A 14148-nucleotide genomic window follows, 5' to 3' on the forward strand; every position below is an offset into this window, starting at 1 on the left:
CAAGCAACTGTTACCTGACAACGATCATTTTAACAAATACTCCACACACACGTTTTTTCTGTTGCTTGTCCAAGATTCCTCATTTTGTAGGTCTCTCATCTACGCAATACGTTCCCTAAGGTTAAGAATGAAAGAGGTCTCTACTACAGACACTCTTGATTGAAATAGCAGATAAATTGCTGCAGTAATGAGAAAATTTCCTTTTCCCTAGATAACTCAGCTGCTTAGCATTGAAAAAAATTTGAGATGAAGATTCTTTGTGAAATAAAGAAATTAAGGATAATTTCTTTATGATCAGAATTTGCTAATGAGACTACTATGGAAATGAAGAGCAAACCCATTATTTTAATGGAAGTACGATCAGGCTGTATTATGAGACTTATGCTCTCAATAAAAGAGACTTGTATAAACACTGACATGCAATAGCTTTAGAAAATGCTGCTGCATGTCTGGAAGAAAGTGGTTAAAAACACATGATGAAGTTAACCTAAATCTTTCATTGGCTTAAAAAATAGGTCAAGTAATATATTACTAGCTCCACTCTAAGCCTGTACACAATCCATACATTCCAAAGTGAAAGAGGTTTTGGTTAACATTCCTATATCTACTTTCATTCATGGTATCTCTTGGTTAAAATATTTAGCTTTTCATAAATGTGACTCCCTTTTGCTTTCTTTAAAGGGGAAATTCCTGTGCTCTTTAACCATACTAATCTCTTACTAGAAAGACGCTTGAATAGATCATTTATTTTACCTGAGTTTTAAAACTAAAACGTTGGCATGTGTTAATGCAGTAATTACCGCGCAGTTTATATGTGACTTGCAAACAAATGTGTTTCTCTTTCCTCAGTCTTTGACTCGTAGAAGTAAAGTATCACGAAGCGTTCTGTAAAGCGTTTGGCAGACAGCGTGCGACACGTCGAGACGTTTGTTAAACACAGGCACACAGGAGGTGTGATGAAGGTCGCATGCACTTTGTAGCTTCGTTTATACAGCCAAGTTCAGCCTGTATCTCTGCGTACTCTCTTCTTTGGTGGCAGCAAAGTCTAAAGAACAATTTGACATTTAGTGCAATTTCTGACAGCAGAGGTTTGGGGGATGTCGCCTACCAAAATGGAGGGCTGACTCTTCTCGGGAAGCACTGCCCAACTCTGTTTTTTTTTTCTTCCTCCCAAACTGTATTTATTTGCCACGTGGGTAGACAGCATGGCTTTGATGAGCCGGTTTCCCCCCGACCCTGGAAGCGCTTCCCCCCGCTTGCCCTCCTTCCCCCGCGGCTCAGCCCTGGCACAGCCGCCAGGGATGCTCCCCGCTCCCGGTGGCCTGAGAGGCTGGGGCCGAGGATTAGGAGACGTGCTGGGAGCCGGGGTGGGCAGCCCCAGCCCGGGAGCAGCCTCAGGTGCCGGGGCTGCTGCCCTCCCCGTGCCGCCGACCGCTGCCGGGAGCATCCCGGCTTTTCCTTCAAAATAGCAGTAATAATAATAATAATAATGATGATGATGATGATGATGATGATGATGATGATGATGATGATGTTGTTTCTAGCGCGTGTTTTTCGGAGGAAAGGCTGAAAACATAAGCTCTAAACCGACACGTACTGGTGTCGCCGGTAGTGGAAGCGGCCCTTTCCCCCCCGCCCCCCCCCCCATTATGACAAGGCAGCCGAAGGGGGAAAGGAAAAAGAAAAAACAAAAAGAAAAAGTGTTATTTTTAAGCCACCGTCGTTTTCATTAGGTATGGGTCCTCCGGTGCTGTCGCTCGTAAGTTTGTTTCCCGGGGGCTCTGCGCCTTCAGTCAGATTAATTAGAGAGGGCAGGAGGGGATGCGATTCGCGTACGTGCGGTGCGGTGCGGCCGCCCTACCCTGCCCTGCCCTGCCCTCGCCGGGGCGGGGGGCGCATCCCTGAATGCCCGCATCCCGCCCTGCCTCCCTGCCGCCCTCCCCGCGCCGGGGGTTACAAAAGGGTTAAGAAACTTGGCTGGAGAGATGAATGGCGCGGCGCGGGGAGGAGCCGGGCTGCGCCGCGGCGGGCGAGGTGGAAGGCGGAGAGGGAGGATCGCGGCTGCGGGTTAGGCTTTGAAAGTCAGCCTCGCAGGCATTGCAGCAGAGCCCCGAGCCGCGGAGAGCAGCGCAGCGGAGCTCGGCTCGCCCTGTATGTGCACGGGGATGCTCGGGGCGGGGGGGAGACGCGCGGACTCGGGGGTGGCGGGAGGCGGCGCGTCCTGCCCTGTCCAGCCCTGTCCTGTCCTCCAGCCGCGGGCACCCCTCCGCCCGCCTCGGCTCCGGCAGCCGTCGCTCCCCGGAGCTCAGCGCCGGGACCGGCCGCGGTACCAGGGCGGCGTGCGCGGCGGCTGCGGCCGGAGCGGCTCCGGGGGGCTCGGGCAGCCCGCCCGGGAGGAACCGCGGCGGCTGCGGGGTGAGTGCGGCGCTGTTCCGCCGGGGAAATGGCCGAGCGGGGCGGGCCGGGGCCGCGCTGCCGGGTGGCGGCACCGGGGAACAATGCCGAGGTGAGCCCGGCGCGGCGGCGGCGCCCGCCCCGCGGCACCCCCGGTGCGGGCGGAAAGTTTGCCCGGCCGCGGTGGGTTTGGGGGAGCCGCCGGAACGGAAAAGTTACTAGTCCGTCCCCCCGGGACCCGCGAGTGTTTCGCCGAACGCCGGCCGCACGCCCGGGCCCCCCCCCCCCCTTTCGCAGGGACCCCTCCCGGTGTGAGCGATCCCCGGGGCCGCACGCTCGGTGCGCAGCGGCTGCGGCGGCGCGGGCACACGGCCTCGCTCCCGGGGCTGCGGGCAAGGCCACGCCGCCCCCGCCGCCTCCCCGGCCCTGGCGCTGCCCGCCCGCCGCCACCTGCGGGCCCGCAGCCAGCCCGGGGCTGCCGCCGCCGTCCGCGCTCGGCCGCGGCTCAGGCTCGGCTCCCTGCGCCCCCCAAAGATGCCTTCTCATCGCTTCGGGCTCCTTAGGGACGTCGCTGTTTCCCTTCTAGACTAAAGGTTACTTTTCCAGACGTGGTTTTCTTTTTTTTTTTTTTTTTTTTTTTTTTTTTGTGTGTGTCCCCGAAGCCCTCTAAAGGTGAATTTTAAAATTTTTTCTCCCCCCCACTTCCACCTTCCGTTTTTCCCTACGGAACACGTTGTTCGGGGCTCTTCTTTTTAAGTGTCAGCGGGTGATTAAGTTGGAAGGTAGTGAAACCTAAGGGAACGTACTATGGGCAAAACGAGGGGCAGCGTTGTAGTGAGCAGCCAGCCTTGTGTCTGTGCTGCACCTTTCTTCATCCGTCTTGTGTATCCTGGTGATTTACTGGGCTTTTAATTTAAAGAAGGATTCAGCTAAAATGCTTGACACGTGTTGAAGGTGTTGGAAAAAACAGTGGGATTTCTGGCTTTGGGATTATGTTGTTGTTAAGAAGGCTGAAGTGGAAGTTTTCCTCTTTTGTCTCGTCTCTCTGGAATCTGTAGACTATATTATTCCTTGTTTTATTTTGAGGGGACCTGCTGCAGTGTCAGACAGCTCACAGGCTGATTAGAATTTAACTGAGTCATGGCACTATAAATGTTCAGAGATACCGTAAAGCTTTATTTAACAAAGAGTGCGAATCCAATCTGTGAAGACCTATGGGGAGGAAGCAGTCACTTGTGGAAGGGGGGTGGTGTATTCCTGAGCAAGTAGGAAACATTTTCTTTAATACTCAAACGTTATTTACTGTTTCTAGGGCTGACTGAACACATGAGAGAGTGACACATAAGGATGCCAGATGACAAAAGCTCTCTGAGCTGAGGGTATTTTGTGCTTGGGATCAGATTTAATGGCATCTGAGTAATTCTTACTATATGGGCATCAGTAGCTAACATCTTGGAAGGCAAAAGTTCTCATTGAGAACGGTGTTCAGGCAGGTTTGGGGTTTTTGCTGTCTGAGGCAGCTGTCTTCCCAAACTTGTGGTCGAGAAGTTTGACTTGTTGTTCTGTCAGTGGTCTCCTGAGATAGAGTTGACATGGACTCCAAAGCAAGCAGCGAGTTAGTTGTGAGTGAAGTGCGTATGTAAGGCTGTTTGTGTTCTGTGAGTGGGATGGAAGAGGTAAGGAGTAGTGACTGCATGTTTTGGGCAGGGGTGAAATCTGACCTGCTGCTAGATTGGCCTGTGCTTCTGGGTCATCTAATGAGCAAGAGCTATCAATGGCTTTCAGGTTTTTCTAGGCCATGCATGCAGAGAGTACAGCATGCAGTCAAATGCCAAACCATGCTGGATTGAGGTTTTGGGTTTTTTTCCCCCGTTAGCCTTGAGGTAGAAAATTGCAGATGAAAACATGCTTTTCTTCTCTGCTCCCCATACTTGTTTCGTTTTATAAAGTGAAAGATGTGCTAACCAGAATTTATTACAGTCATAAAAACGATGTTGATGTAAAAGTAAATAATGTTTTTATATTGTAAACTTAAAAGGGTGATCTAATCACTGGCTGTATCACCTGTGGTGTTTCATAGTTGTGTTTGGGGTAAATTTATTCTGTAAAAGGTATCAAGGAAAATTTTTTTAAGTGACTCAGTAAAGATTATAGAACTCAAACATGAATTAACTTTATGGTGATCGTATTTGCCTGTAGTTTTGCTTATTGCGGGATTTGCTTAAAAGAACTGACAAAGTCTTGCTTGCTTAAAGCTTATTTTGTCTCTTCAGAGCTAACTTTATTTTTCAGGCTTTGAACATTGGCAAAAAGTTTATATAATGTCAGCTTTATTATCACTATTAGTGGGAACACTGTTAATTCTACCATTGACAGTGTGGGACATGACTATAATAAAAGATAAACTCTGGTTTGCATTGCGCCAAGCACATGTATAAACTTGCCCAAGGCAAAGCCAGGGAGTTACATTTCCCCCAGTCAGCTGTCCTGCTCTAGGGCTGTGCTTGACACCTCCTTGCAGGAATATCAGAGAAGACATGAAGACCATAATATTTTTATGAATTATCATTTTAGAATAGATCTTCAGAGCTCGCCTGTACCTCAAACCCCAAAAGTCTTGTGGTTGTGTTTCTTTTTCCTGTATATGAATGTACAGGGAGTGGAGGGGATCCAGAAGGGAGCCTGGGGAGAGCGTGGGGTTCCCAGCTGGGTGCCTGGTTTGGGAGCACAAGCCCCTTTTCCAGAGGGGGTTTGGTGGCTGCCATCCCATGCATGGGGCCTGCAGGCAGGGCAGGCTCATCTCCCACATGCTGAGCGATGAGCAGGAGGCAGGGTGAATAGGATAGCTATCCTATGGATTAAAAAGGATAAATACCCTTTTGGGTATTTAAGAAGTGCAAATTTTGCATTGCAGCTCAGGAGGGCAGGCAATGACAGGCAAGCGGAAAGGTACGTAGGTAGGGAATGAAGCCTGAACAGGAGGAGAAGGTGTGAAAGAATATGCATAAATGTACAATAAAGATAAAACCCATAAATTGGATAGTCTGTCTAAACAGTCTTGAACTAAAGACAAAAAGGTTAATGGTAACAGCATTTGTGGTTTGCTCTTTCTTCCTGCCAACAGGCTGAAACGATAAGAACAGTAACTCTGAGCTGTGCTGGCCTTCCTGCAGCAAAGAGGGGGAGAGCTAGGGGGAAATTATTTAACAGGATTGTGGCATTGCTTTTGGATATTTTGGTGTCAGGGTTTCACTAGCTACTTTAGAAAACACTGCATTAGAAAACAGCATACAAGGGTTGGCAGGCAGTGCTTTGGGTGAACATCTGGGATCACATGAAAACTTTCCTGTTTCCCAGTGGGAAGATACTCCTTGGGAAAACTGAGCAGAGGTATTCTTTTGGTAAAGATGAATGCCTGCTCTTTAGGGTTTCTGGATTATTTATTTCAAATACTTGGAAATGCTAGCGGACCTCTTTAGCACTTGAAAGAATTAATTTGGTAATTTATTTGGCTGTCTGTTGCAGGTCACTTGGCTTGATGGTTGAAGAAGGAGAATAGGAACTGAAACTCATGTAAATAAATATTCATGTGTACAAAGGGGAAGAAGCAGTTGCTAGACATCTTAGCTTGGGTCAACCCCCTCCTGGCATAGTCTTCTCATACTTAAATTGTTATTGGAGCTCATTGCTCTTGTTTAATTGCCTGTCTTGAGTGAAATTTTGTTTTCATACCACTTATTTCTAAATACCTTTGCTTTCAGCAGAGGAAAACCAATTTTGCTTATAGACAAAATCAGATTAAAAGGAGAAGCTACAGATCTTCTGTTTTAGTCACTGGTTTCTAAGAGGCTGAGTTTAATGTAGGAAGGAAGCTCGGTGTTGTGAAAGACTTCTGAGGGGATGATCTTCCCCCTCTCAAGAAAGAAGCTGAGGGAGTCCTCGTCAAGAGATCAGGTGCTAGATGTAAAATGTGATCCAGTCTTGGATGAAATTATTATTTGAAAACAAATAAGGGAGTATTTAATTTGTTCCAAAAAGTAGGCAATGAAGTTGACTTCAGTGTGTTGAAATGTGTCCAAGCAGTAAGTCCTGCTCACAGATGAACAGTATTTTTGATCTCATTGGTCCTAGACTTGGTATTGCTGTTCTGATTTTTTTTTTTCATAGCAAACTTTAAGATTCATAGCTACCTGCTTTCTGCTTCTTCTCTGTGCCCATCCCACTGTAAAAAGAGAGGGAAAGTGAACTGAAAAGGCCTTTTCAGTGATGGCGAAAGCAGGGCTTGTCTCAAGTGTAGAAAGAAATGATGGTTCTTGCTCCAGGAGATGGCCTTGGTGATGGTGTTTGTGTCATCACCTATCCTTCGTTTGGTAGTCCATAATACAAAACAAATCAATATTCCAAAACCTATAAGGTTTGTAAAGCAAGTGGTCCAGATATGAAGTGTTTGGGAATGAAGTATTCTAGAAAAGTTTCTTTTTTTTTTTTCTCCTCAATTTTTAAAACATATTGAAGGAATATGGATTTTTTTCCCCGAAGTAGTAAATTTTGTTGTCTTTGAACTGAAGTCTCATAAACCTTTTGTAGTCACTTGGAACAACACAAAAAAGACTATTTAATGCTGACCTAAATAAATCCCATCTATATGTTGAACCTTGATGGCAATACTGTATGGAGTGGGTTTTTGTGCCTTGTTTTGTGTTTTTCCCTACTAGATAGCAATCTGTCTTCTCTTGGAAGTAGGAATGATTAAATTCACCCATCTGTCAGTGGTGAGAAACACTTTGTCTGCATCTATAGCATAGAATAATAATACTGGAATTAACTATTTTTCTCAAATTCAGGTGACTTGAAAAGATGAGTATGTTTTTTTAATAGTGCTGCTTTCTTCTGCTCTGTGGGATCTCTTGTCCTGTTTTTCATTGGCCACAAAAGATTGCACATCCAGCTTATTTACCCTTTCAGTAAAATGGAGTTGAGAAGGCTTTGAACTATGTTTATTAGCACCTTTGTCACTGTACCTGTCATGTCTCCGTTTATTTTTACTGTGGTGGTAGATTTTTTCCCCCCCCAATTGAATGCAGATGTTGAGGATTGTGCCCCTTCTGTGGTGCAACTTACCTTTTCATTTTGTGATGTATATGGAAGAAGGATTTAAAATAGTGTCTGCATGTAGTATTCTGGAGTATTTACTTATTTTTCAGCTTAATTGGCTCTGTTGTTGGGCATCTTTTGTTGGGTCTTGGTGCTGGCAGTAGTCCAGCATGCTGCTGTTATTTCGTGTACCTGAAAGCTTTGAATAGGTGTTTTTTTGGATGATGACCCGTTGATGAACACCTGTATCTTTTTTCCCAGTTAGCAAGCACATTGCAGTGGTCAGAGTTAGATGTTTTCTCTAATCTGGCTTGAGCTCAAGTGGCTTTGTGGAGGAAGAAATGCTCAGATGTGTCCCCAGCAAACACACTTCCCACTCTTCTCTCTCTATCCTACCCACCTGTGGGGTCCTCAGTGTTTAAAAAGCTTTTGTGTGCTTTTTTGTGGGAACAGAAGCAAAAGGTGTTGAAATAAGGAGAGGAACTCTCCCATTGCCAAGCGGGGGGGAGGGGGGGAAGTTCAGCTAGGTGGTGGAAAAAGTCTATTTTATTTCATTCTTTAAAGTGTATTTTATTGTATTTAAATTTGACTCTCTGCCTAATAAGCTTGCTGCTTGGGTGGGAACTTGATGACCTTTAATAGTGAGTCTTGTCACAGCAACAAGGCTGAAACAGTAGAAATAAGAATGATCTGGGCTAGCTGTTAGTTTGCAACCTTTAGCAACATTTCATTTAAGAATAGTAGACAAGTGCTGAGAACTTTTAAGTTTGTGATTGTAATGGATAACATTTTCTAACTAAAATAAAATAGTGTTGCATACTATTCTTAAATCTCTCAAAAGCAAATATTACAATTTCTACTGGTTTAGTTTTTTCTAACTAATTTTGTGGTGTTTAGCATTACACTCACCTGTTACACTATACTCTTGTCTTTTCCGTATGTATATGTAAATTAATAGAAGCTCTTTAAAAACTGATTTTGATGTTCATGTTTATGCAAGTTTGAAGTGTTAAGCAGTAACCACTACATAGGAAGGAGGGCTTTCATGTGACAGCTGTTTTTTGAATGAAAGGGTGGAAAAGAGCACTCTGGCTTAGAATTGAATGTGGATTTTGTTCTTGCAGAAATAATGTCCCCTTAGTCAGTACAAGTCTAGACAACATGAGTTGTTTCTACTAGTTTTACTCGTGGTTCTGTCTGGAAGATTTTGATTTCTGAAGTTCAGAACTATATTTTTCTCCTGAAATAAAAATGTTACTTGCAGTTCATACTAGCCAAAATAAAGCACTGCTTTCTGTTTCACCACCAGTAAGAAAGTAGATAGAGGCATATTAGGTAGGAAAAAATAATTTGCAGACTTTCATAGGGTGATTTCTGCTATTTTTTTCAGATCAAGCATGAAATTTTTGAGGAAGAAAATTAATGCATCCTTGGACTCCTGAAGGAAGACCTTTCCTAATGGAACCACATTCAAAGTAAATAATTTGTTTGGGTTGTTTACCTTGTCTCTTTGGTTTGGGGTTTGTTCTTTGTCTTGCCAAAGCTGTCAGACAACTGTGTGCCATGTATAAGCCTTTTAGGATTATAATATATTTTGAAGTGATAAATGTTCAAGGTAATCTCTCTCTTTTTCTGTAAGAGTTGGGGGTTTTTTTATATGTAGGCTGATTAAAGAGAAATAAATGTTTTTGTAACGTCTGAACTTTTTGTAATTTTCTGTTAAGTTCTGAACGTTTAGCCCACGTTTGTAAGGTGTCTAAACAGTGAAGAGCTTGATTTACATGTAATTTCTGAGTGAAAGAGAAGATTAAATAACACTTACTGTGTTACCATCTCTCTTTTTTTTTAAATAAAACAGATCCAAATTGAGCTTGTGTGGCAAGGGACCATCACAGTAAAATCATTACTAGATACTACGTTGCAATGGCTTGTAGACATTTACAATCACTGTCATTTTGTTCGGATCTACTCCCTTGGTTCCCATTTCCTAAATCCTATTTTTCTTTGATACCAGGGAATAATTCCCTGAGTGTTGTCCAGTGATTGCTTATGTATATGCACTTTGGTTTGTGAGTCATTTTATTCACTTGAGTAGCCCCACTGTGCTCAGTGGGCCTACATGTGTGCCTAAGAACTTGAGAATGCTGATGAGCATAAAGAATATAATTTGGGCATGTAATGGTTGACAAGCAGTTGTTGTTTTGTTTCTGGTCTCTCTTAGGACTCATTTACATTGCCTCCAGTGGCAACTTTTGCGAGCATTAGTAGGGAAGGTTTAGAAGCTGGAGGAAGTCATACCAAATCCCAGCCTGCAGAACTTCTCATATCCATTGTAATGACACAGATTGCAGATGCAAGGATATATTTTTCTCTCTTTTTTTTTTAAATAAATCCATGTGTTGCATGACTTTACTTGAATACAGTATTGGTCTGTGTAGTGCAGTTTGAGCATCTCCAACACAACAAAATATGGCCAAGTGAAATCATTAGAAAATATGAAAATATATGTGCTTCTTAAATTGTAGGGATTTGGATTTAACCAAAATCAGTGCTTTGGAAATAATCAGAAATTGATATGAGAGATCCATTTTTTCCCCACAACGTTTTCTATTTGACTTTTCAAAAAAAAAAGGAGTTGAGTGTTACTGTAGTGCATCTTAGTTGCCTGAGCAATTGTGTATACAGAAAAGTTAATGGTATTACTTGCTGGTCTTAGAATCAGTAAGACAGGCACTTTGGAATTAAAACATAAGTAATTAATTAGCAATGTAAAACTGGAGAATTGTTGTGATCAGCAGCAGATGGTCTCTTATACAGCTTTAATAGAACTTAGTAGACAATGGCTTTTGTGGCAACAAGCTTTTTGAAATCTCTCACATCTTCGAAAACAGTTAAAGTAGTCCAAAGCTTTGGTTCAAGATTGTTGCCTCTTTTTAAAGCAGTTCTATTTAGTCAGGGTTGCAGAAGCATGAGCTGTTAACAAGGATGTTGCACCAAGTATTCAGCTTGTCAGTAAGGTGGTTAAGCTAAACGTTTGAGAACGTGCTTGTCAGTGTATATACATGGCTGGTAATCCCAACATGGTTTGCATTCTATTTTCTGTTTCTTACCAATATTATAAAGCAGTTATGAGCTTTATCATTAGTTTTTTTTGGAGTGGGGAATAGGTTTGTTTACTAGTTATGAGCACTAATGGTGAAATACCTCTGTTGGTATACCAAGCTTACATTGCATACATAAATAGCTTTACTGTGGAGTGCAGTAGTGTCTTGATCAGAGGTTTGTTATTGTTGCTGGAATGAGAGTTCTTGTTTAAGAGTTCTGGACCCTTAGGGTAGACTTTCTCCAGAAGAGTACTGCTCTAGAAATGTAACTGCTGGTCTTGTTGGTGCTGTGTACCCTTCCTGAATTAAGAGATAGTGGAGCAGAAGGCAGCCATGCTTTAGTTGAGCTTGCATAAAACGAAAAGTAGCTGGAATGTATACATTGTGTCCTTTTAAGTCTATGCAAGTCTGAGACACTTCAAAGGATGCAACTCGCCTGGAGATGCAGATGAGAATTACAGGCTAATAGTAAGTGTAACCATCTTGTCAAAAGAACAAGATGGTGACTCAGTGTGAGGAGGGTTGGCAGAGGCAGCCTTTAATTGAGGAGAAATTGGTCACTGTAAACCAATTATGTCTTATTTTTAATGATGGGTTTCAGAGAACAGCAAATGAGTGCAGTATGATCTTGGCTGATAGCATGTGCTTTTCTTGTTGGATAAAAACACAAAAGCCTGAGGATATGAAGTTGCAAACAGAAGTTTTCACTTCTTTTTTTTCCTCACCCTCCTCTCTCCTCTGAAGAAGAAAAAGCAGGCTATGCCAGTGGAAGAAACTCCACTTTTTTTGTTGTGAAACTGATTAGCGTTTGGACATATTTTGTAAAGACAAACGTAGTCCTTCGAAATTTGGAAAAGGGGTTGGTGACTTGCAGGGTAGAGAAGCATCCCTCACTCCTTCTGTAGCTTGGCATTTAATATTTTACAGCAAACTTTTAAGTTTAACATATTTGAACTTGTACTAGATAGGGTTAATAGGCTAGAACAAAAGGTCAAAGCATAAGGCATTAGGCTTAATTAAGGGAGAGCAAGAGTGGCGGGAGTCTGTGACAGTTAAATGGGTTTCCCACAGACTAATGTCTGTTACAGTGCAACCATGCCTCAACTTAAGTGGGTTATTTTGTGCAAAGGGCAGCCGTGATTAGCAGTTTGACATGCCAGACGTTTCTGGCCAATCCCATCTGTTTTAGAGGTTAAAAAGCATACCTTTATGAGCTGATAGATTGATTTGTGTGCCCGTCTGGTAAAGATTAGGAGTCCAAGGCTGATGCTGTAAATGCCAGTTATAGAATATTGTACTTTCTTAGCCGCTCTTTGTTTAAATTGTGGTGCAGTGGGGCCAGCAGCTCTAAAAGTGACCGCACAGCAGGGGTGCCATGGTGAGTGTTTGGAACCAGAAACACTCTGGGAGGAACATTTCCTCCTTCCTCAGGTTTGTTTTGAATGCGAGCCTGTAGGCTTTGGGCGTTCTGTAGTGCTTTGCTTGGAAGAGGAATCTGGCTTAGCGCATTCCCACGTAAGGCTCACGCCTCTTCCTTGCTGCAGTCGCTGCTCGTGTGCTTGTCCAGAAGTTACCTGTCTCAGCACGAGCAGTTCTCCAGTTCCAAGCACAGTTGGCTACAGGACAATTTTGGTACTTGAAAGGTTTCAGCATTTGTCTGAACTCATTATGCTGTCTATATCCTTCCTGCTCTGCTGTTGAACTGGGACGGTACATGCCTATTCTGTTGTTTTTCCTTTGTAGCTCTTACTTTCAGGATAGTTTTTCTGATTGTGTCATGAGGTTGCCTTAGAAGCCTAAAATAAAATAGGTAGCACAATAAGTCTTGACTGTGTTTCTCGTCATCTTTATGACTTTGTAAAGTCAAAGTTACATTACTATTAATAAAAGACTATTAATAAATCGTTGATGCAATAAAACTGTTTTTGATAATGTTCAAGGTTCATACACAGTTGAAGGTGATGATCCTATTTTAAAATCAAGTAGAGGTCAGACTGTATTGTAAGATAACTGACTGTGGCCCAAATGGTATGTGATAGCTTCAAGTCAAATGACAATCTTCCTCACTTAATATAGACATGATTTAGAAATAAATTGTTAACTTAAAATGCGTTTTGTGTAACATGCTGATTAACTTCCGGTGCATTTTGTGAAAAGCAGGGAGATGTATGTGCATTCACCTGAAAGGAATGCTTAAAGCTCTCATTTTTAAGACACTGTTTAAGTTTTCCCTCTTCTGTCTCTTTTCCATTCAAGCAGTGACACTTGTAGCTAAATATAGCTGAGACATATTAGAGACAAATTAGCATTTGGCACCTTGCATTTAATATTTCTACATTAACTTTTAGAATTAGTCACCTGTCTAAAGTTTCTTGGTTTTCTCCTTGCAAACATGATTATCTTTCCCTTCTCCATTTAAAAGAAATGAAACTGGTTGATAACAATGATGTGCTATTCATACTATAAAGATTCTGTGTACCTGAGCTATATTTTTTTCCTGTGGCAGCTGTGACCTATTCCTAAAGAGATTTCCTAATTTGCCAGTAACTTATCTTTACTTTAGGAAGCTTTGTAAGAGCCACCCTAGTTTTTCTTTTTTCTTCTGAAAGTCTCTTCCTTTTACTTCTGTTTGAAATGCCTAGAAATATTTTCAGTGTCCTTTAGGATGAGCAAGGCAGCATCATTATCTTGCAGTTTATTTAGTAACATGGAGCTGAAATGGGCATATGCAGCATCATGTTCTCTATGGAATAATATCTATTTAAATGATTTGGATCTAATACATATTTACATGAAAAAACGTCTTGCCCTTCTCTGTGGGGAGAGAAGGTGAACAAGCATAAATTTTATAATACTCATTGCTTCTCTTGCACTAAATCATACTTAAATTGCAGAAGGTTGTTGGCTTGAGAGTTGTATAAAAAGTGCTTGGCTAGTAAAGTAGGGTGCGGGGAGATTTATCTAATTTAATACTAAGAAAATGTTGTCAGCTTCAGTGTATTGATATGGGACTGCCTAAATCCAAAAGCTGTACTTTAGATTTTTGTATATATATATATTTGTAATAATTTCATGGCTGTAATACACAAAATGTAATCCTGAAACGCTCCATTAGTGCAGCATGCATGTGTGCTCTATTTTGGCTAATTTGATTGCTATTGATCATACCTGAGCCATTATCTAATATCTTGGGAATGAGTGGACTCTGTGTCTACTTTTCTGCTGTTTCAGGGCAGAACATATTTTATGAAGTTTCTTGCAACAGTCATTGTTAAAAGTTTTTTTATAATTGCTGTTTGAGCATTATTATTATTTCCTGTTCTAAGTGTAGCAGGGATGAAATAATGAAGGTTTTCGTGCAGCATTCTAAAAGTTGTAAACTTGTCAGTGTAGCATTCCCAAGTATAAAGGCACTATATCAAATATTCACTAGCTGTCGGTGGTATGGATGTATTTTTTAAAAGTATTTTTTGTGTTGTGGCTTTCATTTAGAATATTGTAAGACATTTGCATAAGGTATTCATACAGCTTGATTGGCCATTAGGCATCAAAAACA

At 42.4% G+C, this 14148-nt stretch overlaps 1 protein-coding gene across 12 annotated transcripts in view; it reads left to right on the plus strand.

Moving 5' to 3' along the window:
• The window catches only part of NRIP1 (nuclear receptor interacting protein 1), a 104070-nt gene that overhangs the window by 28174 nt on the left and 61748 nt on the right, over positions 1-14148 (plus strand). For 8 of the 12 annotated variants that reach the window (XM_069024190.1, XM_069024229.1, XM_069024197.1 and 5 more), the window contains exon 3: positions 8879-8963. The gene's annotated coding sequence lies outside the window, so the exon portion shown is untranslated. Of the gene's footprint in view, positions 1-2002; positions 2152-2258; positions 2416-8878; positions 8964-14148 lie in introns of those variants that run through there. The other 4 variants (XM_069024268.1, XM_069024180.1, XM_069024279.1 and 1 more) reach the window with 2 other exon arrangements.

This window comes from Aphelocoma coerulescens, chromosome 1, assembly GCF_041296385.1.
Source record: "Aphelocoma coerulescens isolate FSJ_1873_10779 chromosome 1, UR_Acoe_1.0, whole genome shotgun sequence".
NCBI lineage: Eukaryota > Metazoa > Chordata > Aves > Passeriformes > Corvidae > Aphelocoma > Aphelocoma coerulescens.